Genomic DNA, 15,651 nt, shown 5'->3' on the forward strand with positions numbered 1-15,651 from the left:
AGTTATACAAAGTCAGCTTATTGCCCCCACAAACTGGGTCCTCATTTCACCTACCTTAGAAAGGATGGAAGGCTGAGTCAACCTTGAGCCTTGGCGAGATTCGAACCCTGCAGTAATTGCAGGCAGCTGGTCTTAATAACCAGCTTAATAACAGGGTGCCTTAAACCCCTGTACTACCAAGGCTCTTTAATTACTTGCATGGTTCTTTTTAGTGAAACTTGTCTTAGTGTAAAACATGAGTAGAGAGTTATTGATAGAATAAAAATTATGAGAATAGAACAGAATAAGAATTATGAATAGAATAGACAGTATGTCATCTAATCCAACCCCCTACTCATGCAGTAGACCCTATACCCGTGATGGCGAACAGAGGTTGCACACAGAACCATCTCTGGGCACGCGCACCAGCCAGCTGGTCTTTGAGCGCGCTGGCAAACTGGTCTTAGGGTTTACAGTGCTCCCGCGTGTAGCAAGACCAGCTGGCCGGTGCGCATCCTGGAAACCCAAAGACTAGCTGGCTGGCGTGCTCATGCACTCCAGCCAGCTGGTTTTCGGATTTCTGGCGCTCCGGCGCACTCAAATGCACACATGTACATGTGTTCCAGGTTGGGCACTCTGTTTCGGAAAGGTCTCCATCACTGCCCAATACTATTTTTGACAAGTGGGAATCGAATCTCTTCTTCAATACCTCCATGATGAAACAACCAGAACTACAGAATGCAAGTTGTTCCATTGATTGATAGTTCTCACTGTCAGAAAATGTCTCTTTATTTCTACTTTGAATCTCTCCTTGATCACTTTCCATCCATTGTTCCTTGTCTGGCTTTTGGATCCTTTGGAAAATAGGGTGCTCCCCTCCTATCTGTGGCAGCCCCTCACATATTGGAAAACCACTAGTCATTCTCTTCACTAGACTAGCCATGCCCAGTTCCTGTAATAATTCATGTTTTAGCCTGCAGGCCTCTAATGTGATCTGAGCTTCCTTTCTCTGGCCCAGTTCGGTAGTTCACTTTTATGGAGTTGAGGGGAACTGCTTTGCTTGGTGAGTGAAAGCCAGTGTGGATCTATATTAAGTATATTTGCCACCTTGAGTTATTTCTATATATAATACAGGGGGATATAAACTTATATTTATGTATATATTTTTACTTAGTAAGAAAATGTACAGTATTTTGCTGCCCAACTCCTATGACTCCACAAGGTTTACAGCAATAAAACCTTAATACAAAAACCAATAAACCTCCACTGATTGAAAGTAGAAATAGAACCACTGTAATAAAGTGCCTCCCATTTCTAGTCCCCTGAAATGGTCCAGAAGGATATGCTGGTCAATGATATTGAAATCTGATCAGAGGTATAGGAAAGACATAATGGTTGCACCCCTTCTATCTCAAACCGTCCATGAGAATTGCAACCAAAGCTGTTTCGGTGATGTGTCCCGGCCTGAACCCAGACTGAGGAGGTCCCAGGTGTCTTTCTCTTGCACAGCCCTTTCTCCAAGTGACAAAAGTCAGAGCTGGAAGCAGAGGGTGAGTTGAAGTCCTAGGCTGCCAACCTTTCATTGCCCTCTTCAGCTGCACTTACAAAAGATGTTAATCTGCAGAAATGCTGTGAACTCCTCTGCCAGGAAAACCTCCATGATTTTATTATGCGTTACAAACTGCTGTTGAAGTTATAAAGCCAGTCAGGATGCCAACTATCCAGAAGGGGGGAAATTACTTTTCCTGCGCTTGGGGGGAAAAATGGTATTTCTCAGGTTGTGACAGCAATTGGCGCCAGAAATTCCATTGCTATGCAATGAGATTATAAAAAGTGACATCATATGATCACATTGCTTAGTGAGGGCCATGCTGGCACATCCAGTGGCCATTGCAATTCCAGGACCCCGTGGGTCATTAAGTGAGGAGCACATGTGATTTTGACGTGGGAAGAGGTAGGAGTCTCAGGCCAGCAGGTGAGAGTTACGAGCAAGTGGGTGATCTCTAGGCCTGCTCCTTTCTGGGCCTGGGAGAGCAATTGAGAGCCAACGCCTAAAGCGCAGGACTCTTTATATCAGCTTTCTATAAACGAGCACCCTCCAAATGTTTTTCATAAGCTGCCTGGGAAACCACTTCATGGTTGTGTCCTTTTTCATTTCATTTGTTTATAAATGGGATGAAGCTGGCAATTGTTTAAAGCTGCACATACAAACAAGACCTTTATCTTTTATGATGCAGCACCTGACTAATCTTGTGAAGCTAAGTATGGTGAAGCATCACTCTTCAAGCTTCCCTAAGTTGCAAAGGTAGTTTTGGAGAGTTAGCATCAGATGGATAATAAGTTTAGGACAGATCGGAGGAGAAGCCGGGACCAAGTAGGGCTGTTTTGTTCGCTCCACACTGTAAAAACTATTCCTGTGCTCTGTAGGATACGACTTGAGTTGATGGCACAGAAGGAGGCACAGAATCAATGAATTTATTTATTTAGCGTATGGTTGGTCACACACAGTATTAAAACACTTCATTTTTACAGGTTAAAAACAAAACAATAAAAAAGCAGTAAGAAAACCTAAAAGGAAAACAGAAATAACAGAATCAATGAAAACATATTGCAAACGCCTTAGGGCCATGATGGCGAACCTATGGCACATGTATACATATATAAGTATGGCACATACATATCTGTGGCATTGCCCTAGCTCAGCTCCCGCGCGGGCCGGCCACATGATTTTTGGGCCACCGGAAGTCGGGAAACGTGCCATTTCCGGCCTCTGGAGGACCTCCTGGGGGTGGGGAAGGCTGTTTTCACCCTCCCCAGGCTCCAAGAAAGCCTCAGGAGCCTGGGGAGAGAAAAAAACAGGCCTACTTGGCCCACCGTGCCATCGTGTGCCAAAAGTGGGGGGAGCCACGCACATGCACGGGGGGGGGGTGTCATTGAATTATGGGTGTGGGCATGCGCATGTGGGACCCCCCCCCCCGCTTTTGGCATGTGACAGCAAAAAGATTAACCATCACTGCCTTAGGGTAAAGATAGGACGAGCGTGTTTTTCAGCCTTATGTCGCTAGATGGCGGTCTACAAATGAACGACACTCGTGCCTGGAAAGAAGTGAATACAGCAGAGTAGTGGGTGGCATTCCTAGTCTACTGGAGGGGGTAGAGGGGGAGATGGAACAAGTTGAAACGATAGAACAGTGGATTGCTAGAGCGGATGTGGAGGAGACGAGCCGAAGGGCAGAGGAATTTCCTGTTCCGGCTGACCCACGGGAGGAGGATGAAGGTTTCAGCGGAGCCTCTTGGGCTGCTTGGAGGGTGGAAGCGGCTCCTGGGAGGTGAGTGGAGGGAAGGTCGGAGGGGAAGCCGGGAGCAAGTCGGGCCCTTTGGAAAGGCAGCGAAGTGAATGAAACATGCGGGCTTTTACTGCATATTCTTTCTCTTCCCAAATTTTATTCCTGGGGTTGCACTATTTAGAATTGCTGCCTGTGATTTTCTGCTGGTAAGATTTGGGATATTTAAAAAGCATTTTTTTTCATATTTTTATCAGCTTCGGTCTTCCCGTAACACTTCATTCCTTGTGATTTTATTGACATGTTGTTTTCCTGGCAAGCGAGGAGTTTCATGGGCAAAACGGATGCTTTAAAATTTGCATAGGATTTGGGCACCATCTCATCTGTTAGTGTCCCTACCTTTCTAAAATTAGATCAAGCAAATTGAAGGAATCCACTTCTGAAGCATTTTTAGGAGTGAAATAAAAAAAATTCTATATACATACATGTATAGGTTTGTATGTGTGCATACATGTGTATCTGTATAAACCTCAGTATTTTCAGGTATTTTTTAAAATTTGAAATATGAGTGGCTATCTGAACTTGGATTTTTCTAGTCTTCTATGTGCCTAATGAATCATAATGAATGTTAGAGATTAAATCAGCATTTTGATATTTTTGCTTTTTGATGGTAATATATGGATTTTTTTTTTTTTTTTTGCTGTTCTCCCAGGTTCTGCACCCATTTTATAAACAATAATGAAACTAATCCATTGATAGGAATCTTACAAAGTGGATGTCAAGAAGAGCTCTGGATAACTGAGAATGAGGAGCAGCATTAAAATGCAAAACAAACTATCAATCAAAATATTTTCCTCTTCATCCAGAAAGTGTTAAAATTTGTCTTTCCTCAGAAGATGGAGACAAGCACGAGAATAACAGGAACAGAGTTTTCAGGTGGAAAAATAGATTATGTGGAACTGAAGAAACTATTGCATGAAAAAGTAAAAAGATATAATTATCAAATTCAGAAAACGTGGGAATAGTTGGATATCAGTGGAAAGAAAAAGGTCCCTTGTATAGCCAAAGGCGTTAATGAAAGCTGTTGAGGAAGGAAAGAGTGTTTTGAATCAAAGCATCCACCACATATGGGATCAAAAATATTTTTGGTCCCCTCATGAATCTAAGAATATCAGTGTTTGAAAAACCTCAACAGCTGCCTATTTTGGGAAAAACACAGATTGCAGATCGCAGCTTAAAAACCCATACAAATGTTTGGATTGTGGCAAAAACTTTACTCAGAACGGGATTCCTATGATTTATGGAACAGCCAATGCAGGAGGAACAGCTCTACCAGTGCTCCCAATGTGACAAAGGTTTAACAGGCAAACGAATTTAGTGTCACAAGGAGGCTGACAGTGGAGAAAACCTCTTTGAATGTCCTGATGTGTGAAAAGATTTACTTGGAATTCTGACCTGGTTATACACCAGACAGAAACCATATGAGTGCCCGTATTGTGACAAAATGTTTAATCAGAATTCTGCAGTGGGGATACACAAGAGATCTCATACAGAAGAAAAATCATATGCGTGTCTAGATTGTGGGAAAAAATTCAGTCAGAATTCGAAGCTGGTGAAACATCAGAGGACTCACACAGGAGAGAAACCATATGAATGTCTCTATTGTGGGAAAAGTTTCAGTCAGAATTGGAACCTGTTGGTACACCAGAGGATTCACACAGGAGAAAAACCATTTGAGTGTTTGGATTGTGGGAAAAGTTTCAATCACAAATCCCACCTGGTGAAACACCAGACGACACACACAGGAGAGAAATTCTTTTGTTCAGATTGTGGGAAAGGTTTTAGTTGCAATTCCGACCTGATGGTACACCAGAGGACTCACACAGGAGAAAAACCGTATGAGTGCCCGGATTGTGGGAAAAGTTTCAGTCGGAATTTCCACCTTGTGGAACACCAAAGGACTCACACAGGAGAGAAACCATATAAATGCCCAGATTGTGGGAAAAGTTTCAAGCGTAATTGCAAGCTGGTGATACACCAGAGGACTCACACCGGAGAAAAACCATACAAGTGTCAGAATTGTGGGAAGAGTTTCAACCAAAATGCAAAGCTGGTGATACACCAGAGGACTCATACCGGAGAAAAACCATTTGAGTGTCTGGATTGTGGGAAAAGTTTCAGTGAGAATTATTACCTGATGATTCACCAACGGAATCACACGGGACAGAAACCACACAAGTGTCCAGATTGTGGGAAAAGTTTCAATTGGAATTCCGAACTTGTGGTGCACCAGAGAATTCACACAGGAGAGAAACCATATAAGTGTCCTGATTGCGGGAAAGGTTTCTATCGAAACTCTGACTTGGTGACACACGAGAGGACACATACAGGAGAAAAACCATTTGAATGTCCAGATTGCAGAAAAAGGTTCAGTCACAGTTCCAGCCTGGTGATACACAAGAGGACACATACAGGAGAAAAACCGTATGAGTGTCCAGATTGCGGAAAAGATTTCAGTTGTAGGTCTAGCCTTATAAATCATGTAAGGTTACACATAGGGGAGTAACCATTCAAATGCCCAGATTGTGGACAGTGTTTTGCACAAAATTCCTCCCTTATCACAGAAGAAATTCCACATGAGTATAAATTTGATCTGTTTAGAGGAATCTTGAATTATGTTTCTTGTCTCATACCGAAAGTCCAGCTGAGAAATGGATAATTTCATTTCTTGTGCGATTCTTTTTAGTTAAGTATATCTTATTATTAAACAAAAGGGAGGAGATCTGAGCTTCCTTAGTTTGGTGCAATGCGGTCCTGCAGGTTCTTTCCTGGTGTCTCAAAGCCTGGTAGGCTGGTGGCAGTTCGATATGCCTGTTGATGGAATTGTTATTGGAGAATCAGGCTTCTTTTAGTAGGCGTCCTCCTTTAGTCCTATCATGGGCAGTAATAATAAATGTATGTATGTATTTTTACTTAGCATGTATATGGCAGCCAAACGTATGATGACTCCACATGGTTAAAAGTAATAAAACCTTAATACAGAAACTAATCAACCCCATCTATATAGCAAATGACAAAATTCAAAGCCTCCGCATTTAATATGTTCTTGCTCTCAAAATACAGGGCACATCTAGGAAGGTTGATGACATTTGGCTGGTCGAGGCATCCCAAAAAGATGATTCTTGCTTTTGTTCAATTTAGAAGTTAACGAGACATTAGTAACCATGTTCATTTCTTCTGCTATTCTTCCTCAAAATTGATAATAATTCTCCTTGTGAGGAGTTAAATTAAATAAAAGGAGTTAAATTGCAGTAGTTAACCTTCTCAGGATTAGGAAGAGCCGTGGTAGCGCAGTGATTAGAGTGCTGTACTGCAGGTTATTTCTGCTGACTATCAGCTGCCTGCAATTTGGCAGTTCAAATCTCACCAGGCTCAAGGTTGACTCAGTCTTCCATCCTTCCGAGATGGGTAAAATGAGAACCTAAATTGTTGTGGGCAAAATGATTAGAGAGGGCTGTAAAGCAATATATATGTCTAAGTGCTATTGCTATTAGCAGCCTATAAATTTGATAAATGTATAGACCTTCATTTGCCTCAAGCAACTTGCAGAAGGGTAGCCTCAGTGGATTCATTTGTTCATTTGTTCATTTCTTTTTCCTCTGATTTATTTAAAATATTTAAGTAGCCACCCATGTTATAACAATCTCTGGCAGGCTCCCAATAAATAATTAACTTTAAAATGTATTAAAACCAAATGCATAAAAAGAAAAACCTGGTGTCAGTTCACCACCTGATGTGCAGTCCTCTCTTCTCCCAGTCCTGAGGGGAAAAGCTAGTTGTTCTTTGTTTTATGGAAGAACGGGACGATAAAGACCTGCCCAACTTCAGAGGGAAGAGTATTTCAGAGGGAATGTTTGACCAGAGTTAAGGCCCTGAGTGTGCCTGTCCTACCTGACCTGGAAGAACAGATAGATGGCAAAAATAAAGGTGGGGAAATAATGACAGGTGCCCTGTTGGCTCAGTGGTTAGAATGCGACATTGCCGGCCTCTGTCCACAGCCGGGAATTCAATCCTGATGGTCCTCTAGGTTCTGTCATTCTGAGATCTGTAAAATGAGGACCCAGATTGTTGGAGACAATATGCTGACACCAAACTGAGAGTGATAACAAAACACAGTGGGGTGGTATATATGTCTGATCGCTATTGCTGCAATAAATACTGTTAAAGGTGATAACCTTGAATTGCACCTTAAAGAACTGAATCCAGTGCGGTTTCCACCACAAAGATGTGACATGGACCACCTGGGGGCTTCCATTACTGTGTGTGCTGCTACATTCTGGACCAGTTGAAGTGTTCTAGTGGTCTAGTGCAGAGAGTCAAACGAGGTGACCAAGGGAAGAGTGACCCCCTGTACAAGGTATCCAAGTGCAGGAAAGGGCACAATTGGCACACAAGATGAATCTGTTGAAAACCCCTCCCCCAGCCTATACCCACCCCGAGCAGGACTTGTGAGTCCAGGAGGACCTCCAGCTCAGTCGCCAAAGTGGAACACATGACCCCAGAACACTGCAACTGTCATAAAGACTAGTCAATTGGCCAGAGTCTGAATTTTCATTATGTTAGAATGCTGCAGTGGCCTTTAAGTGTGAAAAATGGTCATGCCACTTTTTTCAATAACCTTGTAACTTCAAATGGTCACTAAATGAAGTAAATCAAAGACAACTTGTACATAATTGGGTATCACAGGATGGATGGCCTCCCCTAGTAGTTCCATGTAGGTATTGAACTAGGTTGCTTACTGAGGGTAATCCTGGCAATTCCAGCTGCAAGATTGCAGAGGGAAAAATAATATCTCCTATCTAGATCGGTTTGGAAGCAACATTGATGGCCACTTCAAGGTTTCGTCCCCTATTTCATTCTTGCATTAAAGGGATATGAAACTGGCAAATATAGTTTTGGGGAGTTTCTCTCCACCCCCAAGATGAAGAATGGCTGGAATAGTCTTCACTGATCCACCAGGGAGGTGCTTTTTGTCACTGCCTGATGGCGCATTGTGTTCCCCCCACCGATCCTTTCACTTGGTTTAGTTCCCGCAAAAGAAACTCGTGGCTCAGTTGGAGTGAGGATGAGGGCCTCCCTACCAGACCCCAAAGGACAGACTAGCGCTAGAGGCTTCCGTTCAACAGCTGAACTATTACAGCTTCACTCATTTGCCAAGGGAGGTTTCGAGGAGTTCTCCTGCACACACACATCCCAGGCTAAAATCTGGCTGGAACAATCTTCAGCAGCCCCCAAGGGAGGTTCCCTTTCAGGTTGGCTGTTATACGTCATTCCGCCCCCGCCCTTGGACGCTTTCCTTTGGTTTAGTTCAGTGGGTCTCAACCTTCCTAATGCCGCGACCCTTTAATACAGTTCCTCATGTTGTGGTGACCCCCAACCATAAAATTATTCCTAAAACCATTGAAAATATGTGTTTTCGGATGGTCTTAGGCGACCCCTATGAAAGGGTCGTTCGACCCCCAAAGGGGTCCCGACCCACAGGTTGAGAACCACTGGTTTAGTTGGAGGAAGAGGGAAAATGAGTGAACTCTTGGGAGAAAAGGTGTAGCATAGATTGTCATGGGCAAAAGCTGTGCTCGGTGGGGGTTGAATACACAGAAGGAACCACGGAATCCATGAAAGCCTCTTGCAAACGTTTTAGGGTTAGAGATAGAACGAGGGTGATCTTCAATTTTATGTCGCTAGATGGCGCTGTACAAAGAAGCACCAGAGAGCAGAGAGTAAGAGTACAGCAGCGGCTTCGCTACTGTTGACATTATACCTGAGGGAGAGAAGGCGAGCTAGAACCAATTGAAACGATAGATATTAGATTACTAGAGTGGACGTGGAGGGACTTCCTCTTACGGCTCACCCAGTGGCGGATAATGGCGTCGGCGGAGCCTCTTGTGCCGCTTGGAGGGTGGAAGAGGCTCCTGGGAGGTGAGTGGAGGGAAGGTCGGAGGAGAAGCCGGGAGCAAGTCGGGCCCTTTGGGTTCCTCCACGGCCTGGAAGCAGCGAAGGGACAAGAATGAAACATCTGGGCTGCTGCTGCATTTTCTTTCTCTCCCCAAATGTTTTCATCCTTTTGCTGCATGATCTAAAGTTGCTGCCTGTGATTTTCTGCTGGGAGATTTAAATAAATCTTGATATATTTTTTCCTTTTTCTTAACCATCCACCTCCCTCACCTTCACCTAACACTTCATTCCTTGTGATGTTATTGAGATGTTGCTTTCCTGCCAACCGAGGAGTTTCATGGGCAAAAGAGATGCTTTCAATCTTGCACAGGATTTGGACACCATTTCATCTATTCATCTCCCCACTTTTCTAAAATCAGATCAAAAAAATTTGACTCAATGCACTTCTGGGGCATTTTGCTGACTAAAATACACATAATTGTTTACATAAAGAAATTCGGAGTGTATTTCTCTGTGAAAAGGAACACAGGTTCGGTGCATTCAGACAGCATTCAGACCCCTTTCACTTCTGTCAATTTTGTTAAGCTTGCAGCCTGATTTTACACTTGTTGAAATTCATTTTTTCTCATTCATCTACATCAATAATGACAAAGTGAAAAGAGAACTTTAGAAATGTCTGTAAATTTATTAAAAACCAAAATCCCTCAAATACCATATTGACATTCAGACCCTTAACTCCATACTTTGTTGAAGCACCTTTGGCAGCAATTACAGTCTCAAGTCTTTTGGGGTATGACATGAGAAGTTTTGCGCACTTGGATTGGGGCATTTTCTGCCATTCTTCCTTGCAAGTCATCTCAAGGCCAGTCAAGTTGGATGGCAACCTTATGTGGACAGCCATTTTCAGGTCCCTTCAGAGACATTCAATAATGTCCTAGTGGCGCAGCAGACTAAAGCACTGTTATTAACATCAGCTGACTGCAATTACTGCAAGTTCAAATCTCACCAGGCTCAAGGTTGACTCAGCCTTCCATCCTTTCTAAGGTAGGTAAAATGAGGACCCAGATTGTGGGGGCAATAAGCTGACTTTGTATAAAATATACAAAAGTATGAAGGCTATTGTTTAATGCATTGTAAGGCGCCCTGAGTCTCCGGAGAAGGGCGGCATATAAATCAAATTAAAAAAAAAAAGGTTCAAATCAGGTCTCTGGCTGGGCCACTCTAGGACATTCACAGAGTTGTCCCTAAACTATTCCTGTGTTGTCTTGGCTGTGTGCTTAGGGTTGTTGTCAAGTTGGAAAGTGAATCTTCAGCCTAGTCTGAGGTCCTGAGCACTGTGGAACAGGTTTTCATTGAGGAAATCCCTGATGAATCCCTCCATTCATCTTTCCCTCAACCCTGACCAGTCTCTCCATCCCTGTTGCTGAAAACACCCCCACAGTGTGATTCTGCCACCACCATGCTTCACTCTTCGGATGTCATTGGGCAGGTGACGAGCGGTGCCTGGTTTTCTCCAGACCATTTACCATAGAATTGAGGCCAAACAGTTCAATCTTGGTTTCATCAGACCAGAAAATCTTGTTCCTCACAGTCTGAGAATCCTTCAGGTGCTTTTTTGCAAACTCCAAGCGTGTTTTCATGTGTTTTGCATTGAGGAGAGGCTTCCGCCCAGCCACTCTGTCATAAAACCCAGATCAATGGAGGGCTGCAGTGATGATTGCCCTTCTGGAACTTTCTCCCATCTCCACACAGGATCTTTGGATCTCAGCCAGAGCCAAGACAACACAGGAGTGTCTTAGGGACAACTCTGTGAATGTCCTAGAGTGGCCTAACCCGAGCCCTGACTTGAACCCTATTAAACATTTCCAGAAGGACCTGAAAATGGCTATTCACCTAAGGTTGCCATCCAACCTGACTGAGTTTGAGAGGACTTGCAAGGAAGAATGGGAGAAAATCCCCCAATCTAGATCCGTTTATCTAGATCCGTTCCAGTTGGGCTTCAGACCTGGGTACAGCATGGAAATGGCATTGGTCGCGTTGGTTGATGATCTCTGGAGGGCTCGGGACAGGGGTTGTTCCTCTGTCCTGGTCCTATTAGACCTCTCAGCGGCTTTTGATACCATCGATGATGGTATCGTGCTGCTCCGGTTGGAAGAGTTGGGGGTGGAGGGCACCGTGTTGAGGTGGTTCTCCTCCTTTCTCTCTGACCGGTCGCAGTCTGTGTTGGCAGGGAGGCAGAGGTCAACCCCGAGGCGCCTTGTGTGCAGGGTGCCACAAGGGTCGGTCATCTCGCCCCTTCTGTTCAACATTTATGTGAAGCCGCTGGGTGAGATCATCCGTGGTTTCGGGGTGAAGTACCACCAGTACGCTGATGACACTCAGCTGTACATCTCCACCCCGGGCCATCCCAATGATGCCCTTGAAGTGATGTCCCAGTGCCTGGAGGCCGTGCGGAACTGGATGGGGAGAAACAGACTCAGGCTCAACCCATCCAAGACCGAGTGGCTGTGGTTTCCGGGGTCCCAATATAGCCAGTTGGTGCCATCACTGACTATTGGGGGTGAATCTCTGCCCTCCACAGAGAGGGCTCACAATCTGGGCGTCCTCCTGCATGCACGGCTGTCTTTAGAAGAGCATATGATGGCCGTGACCGGGGGGGGGGGTTTATCAGGTTTGCCTGATCCGCCAGTTGCGACCTTTTCTGGATCGGGACGCCTTGCGCACGGTCACTCATGCCCTTGTCACCTCCCGGCTGGACTACTGTAATGCTCTCTACATGTGGCTCCCCTTGAAGAGCACTCGGAGGCTCCAACTGGTCCAGAATGCGGCCGTGCGGGTGGTTATGGGAGCGACATGGCGCTCCCATATAATATGTCCTGCGCGAGCTGCACTGGCTCCCGGTGGTCTTCCGGGTGCGCTTCAAGGTATTGGTTACCACCTTTAGAGCGCTCCATGGCTTAGGACCTGGGTACCTACGAGACCGCCTTCTGCCACCGGTAGCCTCTCACCAACCAGTACGCTCCCACAGAGAGGGGCTCCTCCGGGTGCCGTCGGTCAAACAGTGTCAACTGGCGGCTCCCGGGGGAGAGCCTTCTCTGTGGGGGCACCTGCCCTTTGGAACAAGCTCCCCCCGGAGATACCGAGGATCCCAGATTTGCGCACTTTCCGCCATGCCCTCAAGACTTTTTTATTCCAACAAGCTGGGCTGGCCTAACTCTTTTTAATTGCTTAATTTTAATTTGCTTTTTAAAAAGGGGGTGTTTTAATTAGTATGGGCCAAATTTGTTTAATATGTTTTAAATTGTTTCTTAAATTTTATATTGTTTGTGTTTTATCTTTGGCTGTTCACCGCCCTGAGTCCTTTGGGAGAAGGGGGTATATAAATCCAAATAAACCTAAAACCAATCCAGGTGTGCAAAGCTTCTCATGTCATACCCAAAAAATCCTCCAGGCTGTAATAACTGCCAAAGTTGCTTCAACAAAATACTGAGTGAAGGGTCTGAATGCCAAATGATATTTCAGTTTTTTCTTTTTAATAAATTTACAGACATTTGTAAAATTCTGTTTTGACTTTATCATTATGAGAGTAGATTAATGACAAAAAATGAATTTTAACAACTGTTAGAATCGGGCTGCAGCATTACAAAATTGATAGAAGTGAAGGGAATAGGAATACTTTCTGAGTGCACTGTATGTGTGATTTACTCAAGCCAAAAGGAGAATTTTGAGATTGTGCTGATATTTGGATCTAGCCTTCTTCATGCCACATGTATCATAATTAATGTTATACGTTAAACTAGCATTTTGATGTTTGTTTTTCATTGTAATATATAGAGTATTTCTGCTGCTTTCACATATCATGTAGCCATTTTTAAACAATAATGAAACTAACCCATTAATATTAATCTTACAGACAAAGAGGATGCCAAAAAGAGCACTCTGGACAACAGAGAATGAGAAACAGCATTAAAGTGTAAAACAAACAATCCAAATCTTCCACTTCCTCCAGAAAGTATAAAAACTTTTCTCCTTCCTCAGCTGGTGGGGAGACAGTGGAGAGAATTATGAGAACAAAGCCTTCAGCTGGAAAAAAAGACTACCTGGAACTCAAGGAAACATTACATGAGAAGTCAAGGAGGATAATTTCTAAATGAAGAACACCTGGAAGTCATTGGGAAGAAAACGTTTTTGTGGCTAGCCAAAACTGGCAGGCATTAATGAAAGCCTTTGAGGAATGAAAGAGTAGGTTGAATCAAAGAACCACCAGGTAAGAAATCCGAAATAGTGCTGACCTCCTCAAGAATCTAACAATTATCAGTGTTGGAAAATCCCCATAGACTGCATATTTTGGGAAAAACATAGATGGCAAATCACATGTGATTTTCACCCTGTGAAAAGCCCAAGCTTTACTCAGAATAGGTCTCTCGTGATTCGTGGAAGGACCCATACCGAAGAGAAACTGTACCAGTGCTCCCGTTGTGAGAAAAGATTTAGCATGCAAACCAATCAGGTGATACAGAAGAGGACTCATACTGGGGAGAAACCATATGAGTGTCTGGATTGTGGGAAAGGTTTCAGTCAGAATTCCGACCTGGTGACACACAAGAGGACTCACACAGCAGAGAAATCTTATGAGTGTCTGTATTGTGGGAAAAGTTTCAATCAGAATTCGAACCTGGTGATACACCAGAGAACTCACACTGGAGAAAAACCATATGAGTGCCCAGATTGTGGGAAAAGTTTCCGTCGGAATTTCGCCCTTATGGAACACCAGAGGACTCATACAGGAGAGAAACCATATGAATGCCAAGATTGTGGGAAAAGTTTCAAACGTAATTCCCATCTGGGGAGACACAAGAGGTCTCACACGGGTGAGAAACCATATGAGTGTCTGGATTGTGGGAAAAGTTTCAAGAGTAATTCCCATCTGGAGACACACAAAAGGATTCACACTGGAGAGAAACCATATGAGTGTCCAGATTGTGGGAAAATGTTCAGTCGGACTTCCCACCTGGAGAGACACAAGAGGACTCACACAGGAGAGAAACCATATAAATGTCCTGATTGCGGGAAGGATTTCCATCAAACTTCAAACTTGGTGATACATCAGAGAACTCACACAGGAGAAAAACCATTTGAGTGTCCGGATTGTGGGAAAAGGTTCAATCAGAATTGTCATCTGATGTTACACCAGAGATCTCACACAGGAGACAAACCATTTGAGTGTCTCTATTGTGGGAAAAGGTTCAGTCAGAATTCCAACCTTGTGATGCACCAAAGGACTCACACAGGAGAAAAACCATATGAGTGCCTCTATTGCGGGAAAAGTTTTTGTCGGAATTCCCAACTTGTGGAACATCAGAGGACTCACACAGGAGAGAAACCATATGAGTGTCCGGATTGTGGGAAAAGTTTCTGTAGGAATTCCCAGCTGGTGGAACACCAGATGACTCACACAGGAGAGAAACCATATAAATGTCCTGATTGCGGGAAAGATTTCCATCGAAATTCCGACTTGGTGAAACACAAGAGGATTCACACAGGAGAAAAACCGTATGAGTGTCCTGATTGCGGGAAAAGTTTCCATCGAAATTCTGACTTGGTGATACACGAGAGGACACATACAAGAGAAAAACCATTTGAATGTCCGGATTGCAGGAAAAGGTTCAGTCACAGTTCCACACTGGTGATACACAAGAGGACTCACACAGGAGAAAAACCGTACGAGTGTCCGGATTGTGGGAAAGATTTCAGTTGTAGGTCTAACCTTATAAATCATGTAAGGTTACATATAGGAGAGTAACCCTTCAAATGCCCAGATTGTGGACATTGTTTTGCACAAAATTCCTCCCTTATGACAAGAAATTCTACATCAGAAAAAATTGATCTGTTTAGAGAAATTTGATTTCTTTAGAGGAATCTTGAATTTCGTTTCTTCTCTCTTACTGAAAGCCCAGCTAAGAAATTGATAACTTAATTTTTTGCAGGGATGCTTCTTAGACAAGCATGTCTTACTAAACGAGGGATGAGATCTGAGCTTCCTTAGTTTGGCCCAGTGCGGTCATTCCCTTTCACGGAGCCAAGTGGAACTGCCATTGCTGGGCCAGAGAAAGCGAGTTTGGATCTCTATTAAGTATGTTTCATGCCTTGAATTATTTCCACATATAATACAGGGGGATATAAACTTGTATGTATGCATTTTTACTTAGCATCTTATGCCATGTCGTGACTCCACATGGTTTACAGTAATAAAACCTTAATACAGAAACTAATGAACCCCATATATATTTCAAATGGCAAAATGCAAACGTTCCACATTTAACATGTTGCCCTGCAAATACAGAGCACGTTTAGGAAGTTTGACGGCATTCGGATGGTCTAGGAATCCCAAAAAACATGATTCTTGCTTTGTTCAATTTAGATGTTATTGAGG

General features: G+C 43.7%; 1 protein-coding gene and 1 pseudogene across 2 annotated transcripts in view; both read left to right on the plus strand.

The window, feature by feature from the left end:
* Positions 1 to 15,651, plus strand: part of LOC148115750 (uncharacterized) — a 118,928-nt gene that overhangs the window by 16,394 nt on the left and 86,883 nt on the right. The window lies entirely within an intron of this gene.
* LOC148115751 (uncharacterized) lies at positions 2,952 to 15,486 on the plus strand (annotated as a pseudogene). Its single transcript, XR_015731721.1, has 3 exons — positions 2,952 to 3,308; positions 3,976 to 5,805; positions 13,738 to 15,486. The product of XR_015731721.1 is annotated as an uncharacterized LOC148115751 (transcript).

This window comes from Pantherophis guttatus, chromosome 2 (genome assembly GCF_059756535.1).
Source record: "Pantherophis guttatus breed Tessera chromosome 2, ASM5975653v1, whole genome shotgun sequence".
In the NCBI taxonomy this organism is placed as follows: domain Eukaryota; kingdom Metazoa; phylum Chordata; class Lepidosauria; order Squamata; family Colubridae; genus Pantherophis; species Pantherophis guttatus.